This window comes from Sorex araneus, chromosome 1 (assembly GCF_027595985.1).
Source record: "Sorex araneus isolate mSorAra2 chromosome 1, mSorAra2.pri, whole genome shotgun sequence".
NCBI lineage: Eukaryota > Metazoa > Chordata > Mammalia > Eulipotyphla > Soricidae > Sorex > Sorex araneus.
In genome coordinates, this window is record NC_073302.1 from 210,500,542 (window position 1) to 210,512,652 (window position 12,111).

At 35.0% G+C, this 12,111-nt stretch overlaps 1 non-coding gene across 1 annotated transcript; it reads right to left on the reverse strand.

Annotated features, from left to right (window-relative positions):
• Nucleotides 1–332: 332 nt before the first annotated feature.
• Nucleotides 333–437, reverse strand: LOC129401461 (U6 spliceosomal RNA). The gene has a single exon (XR_008628360.1). It is a non-coding gene; the product is annotated as a U6 spliceosomal RNA (small nuclear RNA).
• Between the last annotated feature and the right edge of the window lie 11,674 nt (nucleotides 438–12,111).

Genomic DNA, 12,111 nt, shown 5'->3' on the forward strand with positions numbered 1-12,111 from the left:
AGCCTGGCAAGCTCCCTGTGGTGTATTCAATATGCCAAAAACAGTAAAAACAAATCTCACAATGGAGACATTACTGGTGCCTGCTCGAGCAAATTGATGAACAACAGGAGGACAGTACTACATGCTATCCTGCATATGAGAATTCTTGAGACAATAATCATATACACCTACTTAATAGATGGATACTAAGATAAAACTCTGGGTTTACCATAAGAATGGGAAGTTAATGCAAGCCTAGATAATATCTGGCAAAAACTGAAGCAGAATTCGTTCTGACTCTGAAGTCTGTCCTGCTGTCTTAGTTCTTCCTCTGCCTTTTATTTATTTACCTTTTAAATGTGGAAAGCATCATGTATCTGCATGCCCTTCTTGACTAGAGACCATGCTAATCTCTGTATTATTCAAAGTTTAGTATATGTGCCCCCTACGCAAAACACCCTGTCTCAATTCTGACTCTCAAAAAACAGGACAGACAAAAGGACCAAGTGGGAGCTATGGAACAATTGATACCAATAGTATTTTAAAAAATTAAGCAACCTAAGGGCTTTGAGGGAGAAAGTTCACTTGAGAAGGCTAGCAGTAAAGAAAAGTGCACATGGAATAAGTGATGGGCCGTGGGAGATGGGCCTAGAATGGCAAACGTTCTGCAAAATGGTTAGAGCATACTTGTTCCTAAGAATTAATTATACAGGGTTTAGTGTAGCATTGGCATTTTCAGATCTGGGCCATTAAGTTTGTCCCCATTTAGTCTCAGCTGTTTTATATAAAATAACAGACCAGTCCATTCACATTATTGTGTAATTACTTTCTACCAGTTACTGTATCAGGGACTAGGTTAATAAAACTTTATATGGCTCATCAAAATATATTTTTGAGAGAAAATGTTTGGCAATGAGATTCTTGGTAATGTTAAGAGAGCCTCACAGAGAATGCTGAAAGGTAGTATAATTAAATCTTACTCTTAGATGATTTTTAAGATAAAGTTATTTCCAGAGAAGTTTTATGTACAGTGCAGAAATATTATTTGGAGAATTAAATTATAAAGAGAAAGCAATTTAAATTTCAGAATGATCAAGATTCCATACGTGAAATTTGTCTCCAGGGAGAAATCTCTTTCTGCCTAGTTAAAGATATGAATAAAAGAATAACACTGATAATCAGGTTTAATCATGCAAAATAACACCACCATATAAAGGTGTGAGTAGGGCCTGGCACCAAAGTAGAACGAATTACTCTTCATTATGATACTTTTAGTAAATGTGGAATATTATCGCTGAATAGCAATACTATAATCGCTGAATACTTGCATCTTATGCGATCTGAGGTTTAGATTGAAGTCCTGAGGAAGTTTTTATTTCCACATATGAAACATTAGTGATATCCATATATTTTTATTCCTTTGCCAAATGTCACTTAAAGAAAATAAAATTCTGAATTATATGTGCTTGATCTAGTTTATTTCTCAAAGGTTTCTGTGATTCACATTCTCCAGACAATTGCACACCAACACACACAACAGTGACACATGCCTTACAAATTAAAAAAGTAACCTTTGAGCATTTGAAAAATAAAAAGAAAACATCCTTCCAGGCTAGAGTCCGTAAGGATCAGATGGTGCCATGCCCACCTTCAATGTACCTTTGATTCAGCTCAGTAAAGGAATTTTTTTTCTAATTTTTGCACCACTGTATTTGTGTTGGGAGAGAAATTTTAAGCACTTAATCTCTACTTCTATTTAAATTCTTACCCCAAGTTAATTTACTTGGAGAACTAATACTTCATGAGACAGCGTGTCTCAAGACGAACTATTACCTTCATCTGCCTCTGGAATGTTCAGGAATTATACAAAAAATAGAACTTGGAGATGGATTTTTGTGAGGACAAGGAGGCTTATAGCTATAATTCCTTCTCTTGAAAAAAAAATAGTTGACATAATTGAAAGATTGTGATTTGCAAGGAAGCCTTTGATTTTTCACCTTATGGAATTTCTGTTTCTTTTTGCTCCATTTCTTTTCCTCTGCCTCTCTATCTAAGAGCACTCACAGACCACCACTCAGTAAAACTGTCCCTGTTTCTCAGACTGCCTATGTTTCCTGTAGTGATTGATTCGAAAACAGATTGGCAGCCAGTAGCTTACATGTGTTTTTGATTATGTTAATGAATTAGAGGTCAGGCCCTTTAACTCTTCAGTTAAAGCAATCTGAATCCAGTTAAAGGTAAAATTAAACTAAAAAGAGTTTTGGTTACCTCATAATCTCACCAAAATAGCTCATTTAATATACAGTGAAATCTGGCATAAAGGAGTCTCTTCTTTGATCTATTTAGAACAAAGCTAGAAAACATAATTTCCTCAACTCTTAGAATGATCATAAAATATATATTTTACTCACTGAAGCAAGTTCAGTTAATCAAGTTTTCCACCTAATGCATAAGTGGTAAATTCCATCACAACTTCATAAGGTGAAAATAGTCAAATATGGACAAACTTGGCTCCAAATTTCCAACTGCTTGTTTGAAAGTTGGGAGAGACAGCTGCCTAGTATTCTAGGCACCTCAGGTTAACACCTATCAATAAAATCTGGGGTAGGGCACTACTCCCTTTAACAGGTTTCTGTGACAAGCCAGCTCTACTCACACATGAAAAAATCAACACCTAGGGGCTCTTGGTGGTTCCCAGAATTAGTGGAAATATTTTATACGTGAGTATGTTTGAGTTCAATATCACTGAAGGAAAAAAAAGAGAGAAAAGGAAAAGAAAATATAGACTTTAGCAGTTTTAAGCAGCTGCTGATATATGTTTTGGTCCCTCTCACATTTCTCAGGACCAAGTCCACTGGCCAAATCCATGAGTCAGGGGAGGAAATGAGGGCTATGCACATCCTTATTTTGGTTTCCACATGTAGATTAAAACAGGAGAGCAGTATTAATTTCTTTTATAAAATTGGTTCAGCGTGTAAGGCATTTGCCCTGCATATAACTGACCTGGGTTCGATCCCTAGCATCCCACATAGTCCCTGGAGTCTGTCAGTAGTGATTCCTGAGTGCAGAACCAGGGGTCATCTGGGATCCCTGCCAGGTGTGGAACCAAAACCAAACATAAAATAAAATAATTAAAAGAGGGGCTGGAGCAATATAGCACAGTGGGTAGGGCGTTTGCCTTGCAGGAAGCCAACCCGGGTTTGATTCCCAGCATCCCATACGATCCCCTGAGCACCGCCAGGGGATATTCCTGAGTGCATGAGCAAGGAGTGACCCCTGTGCATCCCCCATGTGACACAAAAAGAAAAAAAATAATTAAAAGAAATCCAGTTCAGTAAATACTTATCTTCTATAAAAATAAGCATTAAGGTGTGGTACCAAGAAGTTTTTAGACCCAACCTAGCATATTAATTTTGTTGAAGATCACACTATCTTTAAACATGAAAGCCAAAGTAAATTTTCTGATCAAGTTCACCATTCAAGATCACAGAAAAATAGACTAAAATGTTACATATTTGAAATTCTTCGTATCCATACCAGATGAAATGTTAACTTACTAGTATTACTGTTTCATAGATGGGAAGTTGAAACAGAGGTTGAGTAACTTCTTCTATAGAACATTGTTAGTAGAAAGCAGTTTAAAACCAAATCAAATCATAGAACACATTTTTAAGTAGTGATGACATTTTTTTATCAAAGTATATTAGCAATTAAAATTAAAATAAGTTCTTCATTATGTTGATTATGTATTACTACTAAAGTATGGAAGAGTGTGGGAATCATGAAATTAGATCCTGGTAGTAACTAACAGTATGAGTTTGCTAGCAAGATGCAGCTCTCAAACAATGAACAGGTCACCAGGACAGGAGAGCAGGCTTTCCAAAGGCTGGGGAAGCAGAAAATCTATTCAAGTACAACTAAACAAACGCTTCCTGGTGTACCAGTGTACATTCCTTGGTAATGTAATATGAAATTCAATAAAATGATTTGTTGTGTTTTTATCCTCTGTGAATTGAGTTTATTTAGTAATTCACTTTCAGGATCCCTTTGACTTTAAGTTAGAGTAGATCACAAAAAGTATATGAAGAAGCAGGAAATTTTATGTTCCAAGTCCCTGTAGAAGAGGCACTGTAATCACTAATTTGCCTGCTCATCATGGCAATCAGATTTATTTGACCTCTTTCATTGGTTCTCCAGAACCCTGGGTTAGAAATTACTAGAAGAGCTAGAATAGGCAGACAAGGTTTCAGTTTTCCCTCATTAGAACATGTCATTCTTTCAAAAAAATATATTTAATTTTTTTTATTGGTGAATCACTGTGAGGTACAGTTACATATTTATAAATTTTCATATTTGTGTTTCAGTTATACAATGGTCGAGTACCCATCCCTCCACCAGTGCCCATTCTCTACCACTAATGATCTGAGGAGCCCTCCTACTACCCCCATCCCACCCCCTCCTTCACCCTGCCTTTGTGGCAGGGCACTTGTTCTCTCTCTCCTTTGGGGTGTTGTGGTTTGCGATAAAGGTACTGAGTGGCCATCATGTTTGGTCTATAGTCTACTTTTGGCTTGTATGTCCCAGCCTGAGCGGGTCCTCCCAACACCTTTTACTTGGTATTCCCTTTCTATTTGAGCTGCCTTTTTACCCAGCATGTGAAGCCAGCTTACAAGACTTGAGGCAAGACTCCTGGACCTTATCTCTAACATTTTTGGGTGTTAGTCTTCTGTTATTTTATATTCCACAGATGAGTGCAGTCTTTCTATGTCTGTCCCTCCCTTTCTGACTCATTTCACTTAACATGATACTCTCCATGTCGATCCACTTATATGCAAATTTCATTAATTAATCTTTTTTAACAGCTTCATAGTATTCCATTGTGTAGATGTACCAAAGCTTCTTTAACCAGTAATTTAGAACATGTTATTCTTGATACCCTATTGTGAAGCATGGTGTTGGGCACTGGAACAGATAAGACCGGACCTTGCAAAGTAGCCAGAAGTGAAGCCTCAGAAGAGGGAATATCTGGGCAAATTTGGCAAGAACGGGTTGTCAGCATGGGGTATTCTGCCTTAAGCCTCAATCTCCTAGTCACATGTGTCAAAGATGCAGAAACTGTCATGTACGCTTAGCAGGTCATCCTAACCACAGCATCTACCCTTGATTGGGATTGGACTTGGGCAAAGAAAAGAAAAGGTGAAAGGCTAATAATGCTAAACTTTATGTGATTGGACCTTCATGTAAGCCAAGACCCTCTATAAAATATGTGTGTATTTGGTCAGAAAAGTAAGCAGTCATCAGCTGCTCCCGGCAGGTGTTTCCCTGCACCCCCATCATCCTTTGCCCCACGTCTGTCCCGACCTGGTGGGCACAGTGTCCGGGCACATTGGAGAAAAACTATTCCCCAACATTCTATGAATTATATCTCTCTGCTGATGCCCTTGCTGTTGGTAAGATCATAAGTAATTGCCAGTATAGTGGCCTTTACAGATTGCTCAATCAGAATTGTGTATAGTCGAAAAACTACTAAATAATTACTCTTCTGACTGAACCCTATCCAGAGTCCCATTCACACTTTACACATTGCTCTTAGCACACTTTTAGAATTTGCAGTTAGCAATAACAGCTAACAATAATAGCCTAGACAATTGTAGCATAGAAGTCCAAATAAGAAAAATATATCACTCTCTGATTGTAGTGATAATTGGAAGGGAAGAGTGCAATAATAACAGAGATCATGAAATACATAAATAAATTAATTCTATTTATGGCATTTGTAGTGAGTCTTATTTTCTACATATTTTTATGCACATATCAAATGGTTTAAATAGATAATAATTTTACCATACAATATGGAATATCTGAAGTAGAAGTTATACTGTTCATTTAAAAGAGAGCCAACTTTGTTTACCATCAATTCTTTAATTTGAACTGGCTAACAGAAACACACTTCATGTGGTACACCTACATATTAAATGATAGCAATGATAAATTTAATTTAATGTTGTAAATTTAGTTAAATTCAATCTGCTTGGACCCTCGGGAAAAAAATTAAATTTTATCTCACACCACCTACCCACAAGAAATGAATAGTGTCTGCCTAAGGCTGTTGTGTCCATTCTAGCTGCCAAAATCAAACTTACGTGATGATTAGAAGTTTTAAAGAACAACAGCAGAAACTTCAAAAGTCAAGAAACTAACTGCATTCAGCTTTTGCCATTCTGAAAGAACATCTATAGCAAATTTCAGTAAAGCGAGGTTAACTATAAGCTGGACTCTTCCTAGACTTGCTTTCCTTGCTAAACCAGGATAAATATTCACAAATCACCCTCTAATTCTAACATGTGCCAATTTTGAAGCTTAAATTAAATAACTAAATTATCTCATCTATGTAGAAGTCCAGGGTATACCACGCACTTCCTAGTGGAATGTAATTGATAATTTGTACTCAGTGAACCCCTCTTAAACTGTGTGTCATTGGAGGTCCCTTTAATAAGAATATTGAGCCACATATAAATTGGCAACTTCTCAATGTCCAGATGAGTATGAATAACAGAACAGATCTATTGTAATGAGAGATCCTAACATCTACAACTAACAATAGTAAAAATGTAATAAATGGATGGACAGCACTGGACTTGTATCAAAGGTATCACCTTACTTTCTGCACCTCTATTTATAGTCTTCTACACTAAACTCCATAATGGTCAAACTTAAATGCCAACTTGGTCAATCAATGTGTCCAGTTGTTATGTGAAACATTCTACTTGCTGTGAAGGTATTCTTGGTGTAATTAACATTTACAAATAGTTGACTTACAGTAAAGAAGTATGCTTTTTAATGTTGGTGGGTCTTATTCAATTGTCTAAAAAGTTTTAAGAGCAGATACTGAGTTTCCAAATCAGAGGGATCTCTTCCTTAGAAATTATACCATAGATTTTCTTCAAGACATATTTGACTGGGTTTCTAGCCAATCAACTTTATGAGAGAATATATACAATTACTTATCACACTTTACACATGAGATAGTAAGGAGAGTGGAGACATGAGTAACTTTCTCAATTAATTTTACATAGTTGTACAGTTAAGTGAAACAGAATCTTAACCAACACAAATCTGACCTCAGAAAATTAATGCTTAGTCACAAAAAAATGAAAAAATAGAGGATCAGAAAAGCCTTTGACATCAAGAGTCTAAATTTGACATCAAGGATTTGCCATCACAACTTCTAAACATGAAGTCAAACTTTAAGATACCAATTAGATTTTCCTTAGCAACTCATTTCACTTTAATCTTCATAGAAAGTTAAAAACATATCATCATGAAAAAATTAAAAAATAAGTGTCTTTTGCTTTAAGATTAAAATGCATTTATATCTTAGACTATTTTCTCTTCTCACCAAAAAAAATTTAAAAAATAGTGTTCTAGATTATTGAGCACTCTTATATACCTTTTGGACTGGAGTGATAGCACAATGGGTAGGGTGTTTGACTTGCATGTGGCCGACCCGGATTCAATTCCTCCGTCCCTCTCGGAGAGCCCGGCAAGCTACTGAGAGTATCCCTCCTGCACAGGAGACCCTGGCAAGCTCCCCGTGGCGTATTAGATATGCCAAAACCAGTAACAGAAAGTCTCACGATAGAGATGTTACTGGTACTCGCTAGAGCAAATTGATGCGCAATGGAAGGACAGTGCTACATGATTGTAGGCCTGGGAAGTGGCTTAGTTCTAGGATGTATACTCACATGAGCAAGGCCTTGCTTTGACTATATATATGCTTCATAGATCTACTCCTGCCCAATGAGTATGGCCCCTATGAAAAGAAATAAACAAGCAAGCAATGTTTTCAATCAGAAAACATTAGATCTAGGTGTCAACGTGTCATTTACTTATATCAACAAAAGGATTTCCAGATAATTTGGGGACATAAACTTTGGGACAATACCGGCACTTATTTAATCATTTGTATGTGCATGTGTCTGTCACTTTTGAGCATGGAAAAAAATGATGATTTAGGATATAGGAAAAGTAAATAATTATTAGAATAAGATATTATGAGCAGAGACTTAATACTTAAAAAAGACCTTGAAAACAGCAATGAATATTATACAAATAACAACTATGATTTAACATTGAAAAACTCAATTAAAAAGCAAATAGCAATAGAAATTTTAGCAAACCCATCATAATAAGGAATATCTTCTCCTAAGAGAAAATATTCCAAATTTTATTGAAAAAAATAAAGACTTTACATTTTGCTGCCTTAAAAATTTGTTTTGGGTGCAGCCATTAGAACTTAGGGGGCAAATTGGTGCTGAGAATAGAATTGAGGGCTTTGAACATGCCAAGCATAAGACACATACCCAGCCAACATATTGACTTTGCTCATACTATTTTAAGTACATGCAAGAGCTTATGCCCATGGTATGGCAACTCCAATTTTCTTTTGGGAGCTCCCCCAATGATGCTCAGAGTTTACTTCTGGCTTACACTCAGAATCCTGGCAGTAATTTAGGGCTCATTTGGGAGTGCCCAGGGTACCAGCTGTACTATCTATCATGCCCAATTTCTTTTTTACTTAAATAAATTAGATTTTTTTTCTTTAATTGAGCCTTAAGGTATGTTTGCAATCAACAGGAGGATAGGTAAGGGTCCACAGCAAGAATAAAGATAGAAGGACAAAAATGAAATAAATAAAAATAAAAGGAATACACAGTGGTAGTAAAAAATAAAATAAGAGAGAAGGCAATTTTAGTGATGTAGTTAACTATGAGGAACATCACTTTGTGATATGGCAACTTGCAGGGAAGATAAAAGTGAGCTTACCCAGTGATTTTATGTAAAAGTCAAATAATAACTTAAAAAACATGTAAAACATTGAAATCTATTTGGCCTATCAGCTATGTCTGGTTATAAAAAAGGTTTGCTTCCTACAGCGAAGATAATAAGAAGTTTAGGCACACGGTTCCATATGCCAAAGGGGTTCTTAATTGTTTTTATTGGTACATAGAGGCAAGGAAACACTATAGACTCAGACTAGAGACTGTCCTTATATATCCTCAGCAAATTGACCTTAATAGGAAAAGGGCACATAAAAAAGATAAATGGGACTTGAGCTCGGGGGAAAATATTCAGCGTTGTGTCTTTGTTCTCAGAACAGGATAGAATGATATACTAACTAGTTTCCTCGTCCCATTCTGGAGTAATGTTTTTCAGACCTTAGCTCTTTCCTCCCTTTCCTACTACAAAGGGAGCATATGGCGCCACGGTCTCACACAAAGCAAAGAAAACATGGTCATAAATTGTCATGAATACACCTGAACTTCTGAGATCCGCAGTCAAGCTTTCCCAAGATGCACTCTTTTTTTTCCTCCTTTCACTAATTCTAGATTTATTTTGCCATCCACAAGTTTGTTTTGGCTTGGGTTGAAATTTAATTTGTTCTTCAAAGAAATATAACAATGGAATCACAAAGAGGAAGTCTTTGTTCACTCCCTGGGAGTTCTGAAAAGTAATAATTAAAAAATGATAAGCTTCTCAATGAAAATGTCGCCTGCAAAGGTTGAGGTTGACAGCAGCACAGACCTATGTGAATTGAAAAAAGTCACAGTATACTCATGAGCATAAATATATCCAGATGATGTAATTTTACATCTTTTGATGACTTATTATATTTCTTAAGTGTGAAATAAAATCCTTTTTAAAATAAACTGTTGTTTGAACTCCTAGAAAATAAAGCTTTTTGGAATAATAATACTCATTAGATAATACTATTATTATTAAAATATGACTAATAGACTGATAAAATAATATAAACTAAAGAAATTGATATATACTCACATTGACTCAGAGACTAACACTCCATTTCTGATATTTTTATTTACTTCCAGTCATTAATTTTTTCTTTACTGAAAGGGCTGATCTAATTTCAGTCACTTTACTTGCTTTTCATGTTGCTCATGGAAAAAAATAAAAACATACACTTCATGCATACCCATTTAACATATATCCAAAATACACAAAATATCATAATGACAGCTAATATATAATTTGAATAAATCAAATGTCAATCTAAAGCTATACAGATTAAAACTATATGGATTCTGAAGAAAAGTTAACCACTGCAGGCATGTTTTAAGTTTAACTTTCTAAATTTCTAGCCATTTTTATCTTGAGTCTTATATTTTATAAAATGCATGGTATATTCACACACATGCATTTGAGCAGGAATGCACACATGTGCATGCACATATGCACACACACCTATATCCTTGGTATATGTCTTAGAAAGCATGTGTGCTACATCATTGCTCATATTACCTCTATCAAATACCACAAAGAAACTCTTAAGATTTCAGTGTAATTTGATGCTTAAGATAAAGAAGGGTTGATTTCTAATGTTGTCACTGTTTTTACGGTTGTGTTTTAATAACTGCATAATATGAATGATGGGGATATTTCTTCTAGTTTAGGAGCTAAATTTTTTTAAGAAAGACTCAGGTTTTACAACTCAACTTTTTCTCATCTGTGTTCATACATGATCCTCTACAAATTTACACAGATATGTACATCAAACCACCTCAATTTGTGGTAAAAAGCATTAGACTGGTATTCTATGATAATATCTCAAGCTGAGATCCATTAAATGTAGTTGTACAGTATGAGAATTACTGACAGCACGTGCTGTCAATGTTGTAAAAACAAAACTTCTTCATGATTCCAAAAAGAAAACTTACTTAAGATCAAAAAAGTATATGCTGTAAAGTTGAACAGAATTTCCTGAAATTAAAATTTAAAGCAGAGAATTTCGTATTCTGAATGATGATCATGCATCGCTATTTAAAAATAAACATTATTCTGAAATTTAATGTTGTTAACAATAACATTATTAGTAGTACAGTAACAATTTTCATGTCATATGATTTAAAATCTTTAGCAAATTTCTGTAATAGCATATAAAATTCAATAAGTAGAGGAACATGAGTGTAAAAAAAAAGTATTGCTTTTATTTGGTTTTGGGAACAAACATGGCAGTGTTCAAGTATTATACCTGACTCTGAACTCAGGCTTGGATAATCATATGGGGAACTGGGAATAGAACCCACATCCTCCACATGCAAAGTGCTCCCCTCATGTTATCTTCCCAGCCCCAAAGTAAAAATATTCTTATAGAATATAGTTAATGAGAGAAGGATCCACAAGTCTCACAATGGAGACGTTACTTGTGCCTGCTCAAGCAAATCAACGAGCAATGGGATAACAGTGATACAGTGATACTCTAGATTTGATGACTAAAACAATTGTGTTGGCTATTTTCCCTTAGTTTAATACTGAGTTATCAAATAACCAATATCCACGATAAAACCATTCAATTTTCGATATTTTTCTTGTCATTTATAATTTTTACTACTTTTAAAAGATTGTATCAAATATATAATTTTACAAAATTTAATAGTGGATTAGATTTGGACCATGGATAATAATTTATTAGTGTTTGTTAGAGTCCACAACTATCAAATCAAGTTGCTAGAATTAACTAAGTAGCAAAATGAGAAATTCCTTTATTTTCTTTTAAATTTCTTTATTTTCTTTTCCTTCAGTAAAATTATTTTCTTTACATTTTAGCACATGTGTTAAAAGATAAAGATCATGATAGGATACAAAGATCTAAAATCAATTATATCATAGATAAAAAAGAGCTTCTTAAGGATACATTTAATAGTTTTTTTTATGGCTAGTAAACTACTAAAACCAGAATCTTTTAACAAATCGGAGTCAACTATGCACCTCACAAAAATTGTGTATGCTGTTCGGTCTAAGAATTACAATGACTACATATGTGACACTTATTAAACAGGTGATCTTATGCTGTATGCTATGCTATGAGAGAGTATCAAAATTTCTACATTGCAACGCTGAGCCATGTAATAATCAGCTCTTTAATCCTCATACTGAATCACTTAGATAAAATACATGAAGAATTCCAGCGACATTTGCTGAAATGTCTATTATCCAATGCGTTCATTAGTTGGGTAAAAGACTAAACTGAATGTTCTTTGGAAAGACACCCCTTGAATATTCTTACTCCTAGAGTCTGGATAGAGTTAGTATGCACTAACCATGCTTAAGGCA